Raw genomic sequence first — 14,161 nt, forward strand, 5'->3', positions numbered from 1 at the left:
CATTCACAAGCATTGCCAATTTAAATTAGGAACACAGAAAAGGTACAAGAATTTTAGGCAGTCAAACTGAATTGGCAGGATTCTTGAAAAGGGCCTCTGGTACCCTGAATTTCTATGCAGCTGTAGAAGCTGCTAAACAGAGTAGTTGATCAGCAGGAACAAAAATGCAGGCCAGCCATATTTCACTCAATTGGGAGTTCATTAAGATTTTTGTTCTCTATCTAGGTGCTCTAACAGCAAATGCGCACAGGTGTTATTTTTTAAATAGAATCATAATTTGAATATCACCAAGCCAACAGGATAGATACCAGAAAGGTCACAAGCATCCTTAAAAATAGCACAAATTGACCTATTTTCTAGTAATAACAGGCCTTGGAGGTATGATTTTATGACACCTTACATGCAGTTATTTTTGTCTCTTGGTGTTTCAATATCAGCTGAAAATTGTCTTAAGTGGTGCAGTATGGTGGTGGTGAGTTCCCTGCCCTTGCACTGGAACCAGAGGGGAAGATCAGCAGAGCTCTTTGTGTTCACTTACTAAATGTTGTATATGTAGAAAAGAGTAAGTTACAAGGTAGGCTAGTGTGAACACCAGTGGTGAAGGATTATTCCTGAATGATTTTGAAACCTCTTCAAAAATTATTCTGAGAACAAAATGTACCTGTATGCTTGTTCCAGTATACTGAGAGATTAGATGAGTACAAAACTCTACACCAGCTGCCTGTCTCAACAAGAAAAGAATCACCAGGTTCTGGCATAAACCTGCAGTCATTCTACAATGAGATTACTATTACTAGCAACTATTCAGGAAATATCTCAGCTGTCAGGTTTTTTGAGTTACAAAATAAAGGCAAAGAGGAGAGAGTCGGTAGTTTTTTCTCCAATCCAACCTTACCAACTCCACATTACCTCGGGGTTGATTATTAACTCATGTGTTTTAACAGTGGATCTGGACCCTACACAGGCTCATGCAAACCTTAATGTAATCCTCTGGATAATTTTCTTCCCTTGTTCCCTTGCTTCATGTAAGTTTGAGACTTTTAAAACTGAATAAAAATTAAATCTAGATGACAAAAATTTATTTCATAATAATTTAGAGTAATTTGGGGGAGGGGTGTCCATTTTTCTGATGGTACTGTGCAGTGGTTTTGCTTTTCATTCGTATGGTCCAGCATTTTGTCACTCATTTTGTTTAAGGTTTTCATTCTTTCAGACCAACCCACGATTTTAGCATTGAAATTGACCAAGTCAGGTCTCTACCTTCTACAAAATATCCTAGATTTGATACACTAACATTTCTCTCACAAGACAAAAACCTATTCAGTTACAATTCATTCAACTTCAAAAGCCTATATGTAACACTTCATTAGAATTTTACGGTTTCTGGGAGTTTGGAAAGCTTCTTTCAAGTTGCTGTGAATCAGGGTAGACCTACTGAAAACTATCACTTGGGAAAAAGCATCTCTGCTGCCATGTGCAGCAAACCTAACTATTACAATGCCCTGAAAACAATGGGGCACAAGCACATCTTTAAACAAAACCACATTTTTGTCCTCAGGTAGCCAAGGTGTCTGGCTGTGGCACAGAGGGTACAGTGAGGTAATAGATAATGCCAGAAGGAATTAATTTTCTCAATGCAGTAAAATTAGTTATTTATAGGAGTATAATTATAAGGAGACGTATTTCCTATTGTTTTACACATAATTCCAGCTATGAAAGAGTTGGAAGTATGAAAGAGTTGCAGAAGACCAAAATCATCTTTGTGATAAAATAATTAATACTATACATCCTGCACTGCTGCTGAATGCCCACCACCATAGAGAACCAGGTCCCTTAGGATATATCCATGGCACAAAATCCTCCATAAAATTAGGTCTAAGCAGATTAATTTGCATACTGCAAGAAGGCTGCAGTTTTAATGTATTCCCTACAGCTTTGTTTACCATGTTCCTCTATGCTACCACAACTAGGGCTGATTCTATACAAATTACAGTGGAGTTTTTCTTACACTGCATTGATCACACCCCGTTGAAGACTTGCAGCTCCATGGAGAGGACAGGAAATGAGCTCCTGAGTGAGGAAACTGTCCCCCTCCTCCTGCAAATGTCTGGAAGGATACTGTCACAGGTATACCATTATAGTGAGGCCCCATCTATTTCCATTACATTCCCTCCCCACTCCCTAACTCCCCTCTAAAGACATAAAATCCCATAGAAGCAGGGCCTGCTGTGACCTACATTCTTGATGAGCCCTCTATCTTTGCTCAGATTCATCTTGAACAGCCACCCATTCTGAGTGCAGGTCCCTTCCATATGCCTGTTTACACAAACTGACCTGCTCCACATAGCTTGGAATCAAAAGCAGAAGGCAAATGGAGTAACCCAGCCCACCAGCACTGGGTTCAGCAGAGCAGCAGCTGAACAAGGAGACAGGAGTATCTGATCTCAAATGCCTCTGCTTCTAGTTAGATCAGCACAGAAACCACACAGCCAATACAAACATCTTTTTTTTTTTCAATCTTAAAGATGGTTTTGCTGAATTTGCACACTTCTTTTCTAACAAGCAGGGGTGACATGACACTTGAGTTTTTTCAGCTGAATTACAGCAATTACCTCAATGAACAACTCATTTTCTGGACAAGCTGCCTGCAAACAGGTTTTTTTGGGTTTTTTTTTTTGGGGGGGGGGTGGCCAGAGGGAGGTAGGGCAAATTATATCAGACTGAACTTTAACAGCAACATTACTGTGTTTTTATGTAACATACTTAATCATATAGCTTGTGCTTTAGACATCATTCTGGAAGATTATGATTGTGAACAAAGAGTATTTCAGACTCCTAAACAACAAATCTACAAACACTGATAACCAAAGACTTGTATTGAATATCCCACCTCTTGCTAATGTTATAGACCAAAAATGTGAGAGGTGTGTAAAATATTTCTGCCTTTGCTATATAAGTTATCAAAGAAGAATAAAAACTAATTTAGCTTTAATGCACACTAGACCTGCTCAGTTTCACAAAATGTCTGCATTTTGTTCTGTGTTTTGTTCTGGTTTTGTCAAATTTACATCAGCTCTAGATGAGCTTTGAACCAACTAATTCTAATTTTAACTTAGATTATGTAAGTCATTTACATCAACGCTTTATGGGCAGAAGAGATGATTAGACTTATGTTGTCACAAAAAATATTTAACATCTCTTTAGCAGGCACTTTGATTCTTTTTTCCCTTCAGTTCATGTTTTTAAGACACTGACAAAATACAATTCCCACACTAAGAGATACTCAGCTAATAGTGTTTATTGAAGTATTCTAAACCAGAGGAACCAAACCAAATTCTCAAGGTTCACGAACAACATACAAAACACAAACTGCTGAATCTTTGCTTTCTCTCTTTCTTTATTTTTTGTTTTATTTAAGCATTCACACAACCATATATACACCTTTCTTTGGTCCAAGTCTAAAAATCTTAAATTTGTGGTAGCTTTCCAGTTTCAAAGTAAAATTGGAATTAAACACTGCTGTGTAGGATGGCTATGACTACTCTTTCACCCATCTCATGGTGCTTCCTCAAGCTATCATATTCTAAGTAGATTAGTTTAAAAATTGTAACTCTATGTTCTATCTAGCTTTTAATTACAATTAATTACATATTGTTTAAGTAGGGTTTTCTTTTACGCTGTGATGCCCCCATGATGACACTGAGGTATGCACACTACACTCTGAGACAGTCCCTGTGTTCTAGATTGAGGCTTCCAAACCATTCTCTGCATGAATCTATTTTTTCCCTAGAAATTCTAACCTCTGTGGATGCTTTGATTTACAGGTTGGCACTGTAGTGTGTTACAGACTTTGGTTGTGAGCTGTCAATAATAATATACATAATACATATATCTACTTCAAGAGCTGTATTTTAGGAAACAAAACTCAGTCAAGCAGTAAAGTATTACACAGGACTAGCTCAGGTTCTCAACAAATGGCATTGTGAGTAACAAAATTTTCTCAAATCAAGCTTCTGCCTTTCAAAATTGTTCATATTTACAAGATCATTTATATTTTCTAATGTATTTGATGGTACCTAGGGTATGAACTAACACTTCTAGAAAGACAGTCTACAACCATATCTGTGTATTCTGTATTTCCTTCACTGCTGACAGGGTAATAATTTGCTTTTTGCTGTTGGCTTTATGATATAACTACGGAATTAAATTACAAGAGTTTCTGTGTGGGCAATCCAAATTACCTGGCTGAAGCAAACACACCCTGCCACTTGAAGAGATTAAGGAATACCAAAAATTTTTATTTTAGTTACCAGCAGTGGGTTTTTCAAACTATTCAGTGCAGGCCAAATTTTGTTCTATTGATATCAACAGTAAAACTCTTCAGAAAGACTGGAAATAATCCAGTTCTGAATACTTCTGAAAAAACCTACCCTAAAGTCTTTATTTTAAATTACTTCAAAACATGCAATCTACCACAAGAAATTCTGCCAGCATGGATCTGAAAGGCAGCTGGGGATATAAGAAAACAGATGATCCATATGATATTCTTACTTGGAGCTTTGCAGTCTGACAACTGAAAATAATTTACTTGGAAGGAAAAACAATTTCTCTCTACCCCCTTTTCAATACATGAAATATTCAGTTCTCATTTATTTTTCCACAAGAAAATGGCAATAGCATTTAGTACTACTGAATTTTATGTGAGACCTTCTCAAGCAGTCCAACTTGTTCTCAAATCTCAAGACAACAAAAACATATATAAACTATCAAGAGATCCAACTGAATGAAAACAAAGACACTTAAATCGCAGTCTATAACTACTTTCATGAATCTGATTACAAATTGCAAGGCATTTTTTCTTTCTGTGCTCACACAAACATACAGGACATTAAATAACCTTCTTAAGGTAGACTCACTAATAATACAATTGCTCTGAACAAAAACAAAAACTAGTGTAATGGACATAATTTACAATTGAAGTGCAGAAGTCATAATGGAAGGGTCAACTACATGGAAGAATAAAGATTATAATTGTTAAAGTGAAACGTAAACTGAATACATGAGAAACTGTGTGAGTCAAGCTAGAAACTTATGACACCCTGCTGAACAAGATCAAAGATGAGTTCAGGTTAACAGCATGAAAATTAGTAAGAAATTGTATAAATAACTCAACTTTATATAACCCCAGACCTGGGCACCTGGCAGCAAAGCACTGAGCAGGAATGGTGAGGCGTGCTACTGCAATAAGAAAAAGGCAAGACTGAGGACAGAACCTCAAATCTTCTTAGACATTAGGTTATGAAAACCTCAGACAGATAACTAAGGCTTGTAGAGATGAGCAGTGGCCTGACTCTGCTGAGGTAAATGAGCAGGATTTAATTGAATTTTGGTAAAACTGACTGAAGTTCTGCTCTACATTTGTGTTAGTTCTCTTACAGGTCCTAGTGACCTCCAACTAAGTGTGCATACCTTATTTTTTGGAAGATCTCAAGCTAGATTCCAGCAGCCTTTTCAAATTAAAATTGATAAATCTAAAGCCAGAGAGAGCTGAGAGAGCAGCTCTTCATTTAATAAGAAAATACAACAATATTCCTTAAAACCCCACACCATTAAACAGTGGTCCTCTACCTATATTTTCTTCCTCATAAATCAGGTCTTGTCCAAGGGTCACATGGGAGCTGTTACTACCTTCATAGCAACTGCTGGTTCTGCTTACAGTTCCTGAGGTGCCAGCAGCACAATAACTGGGTGTTGTGAAGCAGTTTGAGATACGTGGTACATTCAGGAGGGTGTATAATATATTCACTATTTTTCTTCACCTTTTAATTTCATACCTAAACTCTATATCCAAATATGGAGAGAGAGCTCTCATCTGATAACTGAATCTGCATTTAGCTGTCATAATTCTAGACAAAAAGGAAGACCAGCAGCCCCTCTCTAACAGCATAAATACACACACTCAAATTCTCAAGGCTTTATGATGAATTCTTGGCATGCTTTCTTTTTCCTAGCAATTTCCAAAGAAAATGAGCAAGATGTCAAGAAAAGAGTTTATAAAATTGTGGACTACACAGTATTTAGTGCATAAGCTAACTTAATTACAGAAGTATGCAGAAAAAAAGTCATGGTATGTCAGGGCATACCAGCAACTCTGAAAAGCTTGTGCCACACTTGACCTGAAATCAGTACCTTCAGGCTGGGTATGTTGTAGAGAACACATTATTTCTGGAAACAAACTGCATCCTTCTTTATGCTGTACTTTTATTTCTTCTAGTCAGTTTACCAGTAAAGCATGTTGTGTGTATGTTATGTTTACACTTCAGAGTAACAAAGTCCTGAAGTGGTGAGCCTAATAGGATCCATTAATAAATTCCTGAGAACATTACAGTTGGAAATCTTTTTGAGTAGCTTACTAAGATTTTTTTTTTCTTCAGAGCTATTGATTTTCTTTCATTTTCCCAACTGGGAGTCTTCACTTAGAAGTAGAAAGTCTGAAAAGCACGCTGAATCATAGGCCACATACCATTTCTGCTTTAGTGCACAATATACCACTGAGAAAGAAATAAAATGACCTCACTTGCTACCAAGTTAAATATATTAGAGCTCTGCATGACCTATTGTCTCCAAACCCAGGCAGTGCAAAAAGCAGGAACTCCCAGCATTTTTTCTTTCCCTGGTTTTATGCACACTGCTGTTTCTAGACCTCTGCCTAGTTCCAGTTACTCCTGCTCATACATTTAATAAAGTATATTTGTTGAAATACATGGCCTATGATTCAGTGTGCTTTTATTTATTTATTAGAATGTGTGGTCAATTAAATATCTTTATGTCTTACAATAAACACAAACAGTAAAATCTGAAGATGACAAGTCATTGTTGACAGCTTCTGTATTTTTTAAACTGAAAAATTATGAGTATTCTGAGTTTTACAGTGTTCATTATTTATGCATTGAGTCAAAGCTGTAGAATTTTATTATCAAAGCATAGAAGGAAATCTCTGAGCTTTACATCAAAGTCCACTGAACAGAAAAAGTCCTCTCTGCAGCAACAAATGTTACCAAGGTAAGCAAAGTATTGGTGTGTGGAAAAATCCAACGAGACTTGAATCTGAAACCCAAAGTAGAACATTTTAAGAAAATGTGGCTTATATAAATCTGAGATGTAACAAGCATAAACAGGATTTTTACGTGTCATAAACTCTAGTGTGGTAAGAAATGTCTGCCTGCATTGATCCGAACTAGAATGCACAGGATGCACGCACACTGTTTCTTTGTCTCTAGTGCACTCAGCCAGCATTCTCACCCTCTTTGCATGAACTGAATATCTTGGATACAACTGTAACATTAAGGGAAAGCATGAAGAAAAGTAGGGAAGAGGCAGTCAACTAACCATCAACTCAAGAACAGCTAGGACAGCAAGAAGCCATTGCTACTTGAGTATTACCTCCAAGCTTCCTATCGAATATCAGTTAGGCTGATTTGTTAATGTAAGGCCACAAAGAGTCATAAAGCTTATTTTAAGATGAATTAATGCCTGCATCCAAACTTCAGGTTATTAAAAACAATGCACTACAAACCCCTGAGATCACAAATCTCTGTTCCTAAACAGAAGTCACACAAGCTCTGATATTGATAAGCTCCTCAGAACTAAAATTCTTGCAGAGTACCCGACTTTCAAGATGGTCTCACAAGTAAACAAAACAAAAAACCCCCAAAACAACAACAACAAAATCAACTCCAAAAAAGCATTTTTATGCCTTGCCAAATCCTTGCACAGAATATAACACAATATTGCTTCCTGTAGCCCTGTGTATTGAAAACTGTCCAAGGCTAAGCACATTATTCCAGAATTATATTCTTCAGGGTTTGGTATTAACCCCCTTGCAAATTTAGTCAAAGAAAACCCAAAGCAGCTACATTTGCTATCAATAGCCAGAATAAAAAGAAGTGTACAGATTAAAAACGACATTATATCCTTCCCTCTAATTTTCCCCAAATCTCTCACATAACCCCTGTTGTACAAAGCATACATATAGAAATGTATAAAATAACCAAGTATGGTTTCATGTCATTTAGCCTATAACAAGGCTGTAAGCCAACTCAGTAGCCCTTGACTATTCTCAGGCAAACCTGGCTATTTTTCTTCCATTAGTCTTCACTTTTTCAATGAGTAATAAAAGGGAGAATTGTATATGTTTTCACACTTAGAGCATGGCATTCATCAAACCAACCAGGTTTCTAGGTGAACTGCACAGGCCCAAGCACACAGTCCCCCAAGGTGGTGGTCTGGGTAAATGAGCTCATTTACACCGATGAAGGTACTGGATTTAGACCCTAGATTAATACTAATCCCTTTGTTTTGCTTCACTACTTTAATGTGATATATCATAAATGTAGTTAGGTGAGTGATGCCTGAACTGACATATTTACATTCCCAAAAGCCTGTAGTTGGAATAGGAGCAAGTCAAAGTTAATTGAAAAGACATTTCTTATAAAAACTAATGGGAAGTCACAGAACAAAGCATTCTCAAGTGATTTATCATTCCAATGAGTGTTTCTTCAAAATGAGCTTCCAGCATGGAACAATGGCCCCAACTTAATGATTACAAATAGCTAAATGTAAAAAGATATAAAGTCTTACTAATACGTGAAATAATTTGATACTTTAGTTGGAAATATTATCTCTGCTTTAATTTTGCATTAAACCAGATCAGTTTTTAAAGAATAATGCCTTAAGTTTGCCTAGTTATTTGAAGAACAAGATTGTTGAAACTAATAGTGTTCACCATGGAGTCTCAAGTAGACTTTACTTCATTCTTGATCTCTCTCTAGACGTTCTAAACCCACTAAACTTATTCCATTTATGCTGTGTGAAATCAGAATGGTAGATCATGTATGGAATAGACTCTCTTTTTACTAGCCTTTCTAACCAGATGCCTCATAAAACAGCAAAGGCTGGACCTTGTATGCAGCTATGTCACTTAGTGGCATGTGGGTATTTCATCTAAAGGAGCAGCAAATTGACTTCATTAACAGTGATTCCATTGGGAAGCTTTTATACCGTAGTGCCAATATATGTGCAAGCCACTAATGTGAACAAGTTATCTTCTGCATCAGACATACCGACACAAACCAAAACTTTAGTTGTCAGCAATAGAAAGAGGTATATCCTAGAACACTTTAATTAAAACTTCTTGAAACTTTTAAGAAACAGAAATTTAAAAAAAAGTGGAAAGTAGACAGCAATGAAAGTAGTAAAAAAAAAAATAAATTCAGAACTAACCCTGGCTGCAGACCCCAATAGATCTTGATTCTGACAAGATCCTTGTGAATAGAACAGCATTTGGAATTTAATGCCATTTATTGCATGATAAATTAATCTGGAAAGGAAAACTCCAACCCTAATTCTAGGATAGCTTTTGATTCCTTCAGAAATTCTGGAAGTGTAGACAGCTCACTGATAACATCATGCCAAACTATCAAATGTAAACAAGCTTACTGGTTAAGGAAAACAGAAGTAAACATTCAGAAATCAGTCTGTACTGAATATCATTAAACACCGAACCTGAGAAAGGCAAATTAGAAATCTTGCACAGGGCAGACATAAAACCACAATCCCCTAACACAAAACAGAATAGACTAAAAACTAATCATTTAGCATAGCCACAGAAAAGGTCTATACAACTGACAAGACTTATAAGAAATTATTGTTTCTTAGGAGAGGGACACTCGTCAAGCTTAACTTCACAAAGAGAAAGTACTTCTGTATACCCTTCAAATTTTAGTATTGTCTCTTATAAAACAAGCAGACTTAGGTGAGCCTAGGCCACAAGGAGACCATTACTCATCTATTTTAGTGTATATTTAAGCAAAGGTAGAAAGAAATATTTCCCGTCTAGATGGGGGCTCAATATGACCACATGTGTAAATATGTACATTTGTTCCTAAATCCACACCAACTCATCGTCCTGTCTAGGCAGTGGTAAGCACCTGACAGCCACTTCTGACTATTTTATACCCTTGCTTGAGCATTCTAGGGAAGCACTGGCAGTAATAGGATGCACAGAATTATTTTAAGACTTACCATTTAGAAAAACGCTTTCAGTATTAAGATATAAGCTACTTAAAAGTGTATAGAAGCTTTCAATTGCTCAAAAATAATTTTGTTTTTTAAGGACCTTCTCACTGATAGTGCTTAACATGGAACATTGCAACATTTTCCTTTTTAATTAAAAATAGGCAAGGAATGGGATTCTTTGTATCTTGTTCTTACAGTCTGAGACATCTAAACACATTTCATTCAGGTATTTCATTACAGTGTAATGAAATAACTTAGGAATTAGCTAATTGATCTCGGGACTTTTGCATTACATAATACTTCAAAATAGTCAGATACCAGGAATAAAAGATTAAGAGGGCCTTTTCATTGGATTTGTAAATTGAAGATTAAGCTTATTAAGTCTGGATATGGCAAGAGAATGTTTCTGTGTGACAGCACAAAAGTGTTTACATTTATGAAAAAGTCTTCGTACAGAAAGTACCTTCACAAAAAACTTGCATAATACAATCTTTCGGTAGCATTATCTCATTTTTTATAATACTCATAATTTATTTCAATTAACCCACAAACACAGTCAAATTAGAGCAGTTTTTGTTAGGTTTCAACAAATGGTGAGATGCTGGTTTCAAGATGATCATTGAAGACATCATTTTAGCCATTCTCAATTCTACTTCCAAGACAATGCTTAGAGGTGCCAACTGGAATCATCGCATATGAAGTTAGAAATCACCCACTGAGGAAATCATAAACTGATGTTTAATGTCAGTTCCTGGCACACGCTGTCTTCATCCCTGTAAAAGAAGTTTTATTTAAACTGCAGTCAGCATTATGCACACACAAAACAGCTAACTGCTCTAAGGTTGAGCTACATGACACTAACCTTAGGCCAGAGCCATTTCTTGAAAGAAATTACTTTGTACAGGATGGGATTTGCTTTTTCCATACCATTAGTATGGATTCCATTCCAGAGGACCAGCTATATTACAATAAGCAGAACCAGTAACTATTATTATCTTTCCTCTGATTTTTTTGCTATTTGTTTTTGGCTAAATCTATATAAAATTCTAACAGTTACCACACCAGTTTTTCACCAGTCAAAGCTATTTTGCTTTGTTTTCCAACAAGGAGTAAATAAAACTCCTTCAGGAACAGAAGGCAATGCAGCCACAATTACCTGATAATCCTTTTCACAATTACATACCGGGAGACAAAACAATTTTCAAGAAACTCTTCATTGAAGACATTAATCACATAAGTGCACAAAGATTTGAGAATTAAGATTCAGATATCATAACAAGACAGTTGTGATATTAAGATTCAGCTATTATAACAAGAGGACAGTTCAAGATCTTCCTACAAACTATTAATAAAGTTGATTAACAGCTTTCTGAAGTTTAGCAGTTATACAAATGTGTTCCTCCTAAGCATGATCCAAAGAAGAGTTTCAGCCTCACCTCTGGGTTTGCAAGAGAACTTTTATACCCCTCTGTATTGGCCACTTAAGACACTGCCAGACTTAAGAGGGCAAAGCATAAAAGGGGAGCAGATTTTAGTATATTATAGTGTTTTCTTTTTTACTAAGATGATCTGAACTTACTATTTGCTCAAGAAGTACTACAATTTGCTTGAAATTTGTAAGTTTTTAAAGAACAATACTTAAAACCACTGGCAATTGTCATCAGATGAGAGCACACTTACCTTCCAGTAGAAGGCATTATTTATTCCTAAGAAGTCCTGAGCATTGCTTCACATTTAGGTGTGATTACCCATGTCTAAAACACTTCAAGCGTCAGGTTGCTATGTGAGGCCTCTAAACAACACACAAAAAATTGTAAAATTATAATTTAATCTGTTTAACAAAAGTTAAAACTCTAAATTAAAGTTTATTCTACAGAGTTGCTACTATGTTGTAAACATTTAGAAAGTAGTTTTCCATGGAGTTGCAAAAGTCATTTACAAGAAGTTAATTTTTAAATTAAAACCTAGAGCAAATGGCAAGTACTGGTTCAATCTGTTGACAAGGCATGTTCATTAGCCCAGTTAAGCAACATAGAACACATTTTTAACATTTAAAATATACTTTTAACTATAAACAATAGAAAGTTTATTAAGCCCAAATTCCTTTCAAGGCTGACACTACCAAGGTAAACTCTAAACCTGTAGATCTGACTGAATCGTTGCGGGATAATTCATTGCTACCTTGTGTCTACTGACGGATAAATATATACGCACACCTTGTTACAAATTATAAAGCACTCAACCGAGACACAGCAAAGGACACTGTTACAGGTGGACTAGAAGACTGCAGGGAAGGCCCAAAACAGAGGGGTTTTTTTTTGTTTAAACGATTTCTAAACCCATTTAAGCCAAATCCTAAGTGCCTACAGTCCAAACATCACAGGTTACAATTGCAATTTTCTTGATGCGGCCTATTAAAAAACTACATTAACGCAGTGATTTAGATTTTAAGTCTGCGTAGCTTAATAGCCGCGCTTTACAATACAGAAGAGTGTAAATGTAGACAGTTATTTTGGCTTAGAGACATAGGGCAGCAACCAACATATCTTTATTTGTCTTTAAAAAGTGTCGGGATTCAAAGCCCTCCACTTCTGAAGCCCGAAGCCTTTTCTTACCAGCCCCAGGCTGTAGGAGGAGCGTTGAGCTCGGTGCGCCCCTCACCCATAGGCGTCCAAGGGCGTGAGCGCAGACCGCCAGCGCTGCCCCTGCCCAGGCCTGCCGCGCTGGGCCTTCTGCCCATCGGGAGCATTTGAAGGACTCGCCGCTTCCTCGGGACACACTGCGGACGGAGAAAGACATCAGCCGGGCAGCAAGGGACCGCGAGGGGGGAATGGAGGGACACGGACCATTTGTGCCTCACGACAGGATGCAGGGCGGAGGGAAAGGCTCCGTACTGGGTTTTAGTGAGGGAAAGCTGCTCTATCCCCCTGTGTTGACTCCCCGGAGCACGGCCAAGCTCCGAGAGGGCAAGATATTAAGGGAAAACCACATAGGTGTCCCGTCCCCACCCCCCCCCGGGCCAGAGCCCGTCCGTGCGGAGCGCGGGTGGTTTCCCCTATGAGCGGCCGCGTACACCTTACCGCGCACACAGCCGGCAGACAGAAAGGCCGAGTAGCTCCTCGCAGGCCATTAAATACCACCGCGCGCTCCCGCGAGACCCACGGGGCTCCAGCGGCCGCTGCCTATTGGCGAGAACAGCGCGCGTGACCTCGTGTGGAGCGGAGCGGAGCGGGGCGGGGCCGCGCGACAGAGCCGCGCTGGGGCGGCGGGCCCAGCAGCTGCTGCAGAGCCGCGCTGCGGCCGCGGCTGAGGGACTGGGCCGGCTGCTCAGCTGTGCTTCCTGCGGCGGCCTCTATGGGTGGGACCAAGACTTTCGCGGGGACATGCTTGTCCATTCTTGCCCAGACAGAGTTCTGGGTGCCCGGAGATCTTTAACACCGGGAAACAAAAGTGCCGTCGGTGCGAAATGACAGCTGTGTAGCCGGTTTGAGGCACTAAATACCGCTGATCTCTGTCTAAACTCCTGTCTAAGCCCTGCTTAGGAAGCTTAGGAGCTGTCTGTGAGGATGGTGAGGTAAAGCCCCGAGCCTCGCTAATGCCCTGGCGATGCCTTGCAGCTCTGCTGGGCTGCGCGCCAGGCGTGACGCGGTGGCAGCAGGCCTGTCCCGCCAGCCAGCCCTCAGCACGGGTGCAGAGCACTGCTGCTGTTCTGCCCCAGATAGAATGGGCTGCCTGCCTGGGGATGCTACTAAGAGGTTTTGGAGTGAATATGAGCAGATTAGCATAAACAGGGAATTAGCAGTTTGTAGGACAAAGACTTTGTATGTTGCCCAGCAAAGCTGGTAGGTAAGAATCACAGTATATCATAGAATATACTGAAGTGGAAGGGACCCATCAGGATCTTCGAGTCCAACACTTGGCCTTGCACAGGACACCCCAAGAATCACACCCGGTGCCTGAAAGCATTGTCCAAACTGAATCGAATGGAAGTCCCTGCTTCTCAAATATGTGTGTATATTGCTGATAATTCCTACCTTCCTGTCTCAGTGAGAAGCAATATGTCCAGGCTCACGCCGAGTTACTA

At 38.7% G+C, this 14,161-nt stretch overlaps 1 long non-coding RNA gene and 1 other non-coding gene across 2 annotated transcripts; both read right to left on the reverse strand.

Annotated features, from left to right (window-relative positions):
* Nucleotides 1-6,855: 6,855 nt before the first annotated feature.
* On the reverse strand, nt 6,856-13,288 carry LOC103825174 (uncharacterized). Its single transcript, XR_625048.4, has 4 exons — nt 13,158-13,288; nt 12,693-12,856; nt 11,758-11,869; nt 6,856-10,850 (listed from the first exon to the last, which is right to left on the reverse strand). It is a non-coding gene; the product is annotated as an uncharacterized LOC103825174 (long non-coding RNA).
* LOC115485372 (small nucleolar RNA SNORA26) lies at nt 11,469-11,587 on the reverse strand. The gene has a single exon (XR_003946132.1). It is a non-coding gene; the product is annotated as a small nucleolar RNA SNORA26 (small nucleolar RNA).
* Nucleotides 13,289-14,161: the final 873 nt, after the last annotated feature.

This window comes from Serinus canaria, chromosome 4 (assembly GCF_022539315.1).
Source record: "Serinus canaria isolate serCan28SL12 chromosome 4, serCan2020, whole genome shotgun sequence".
Lineage (NCBI taxonomy): Eukaryota > Metazoa > Chordata > Aves > Passeriformes > Fringillidae > Serinus > Serinus canaria.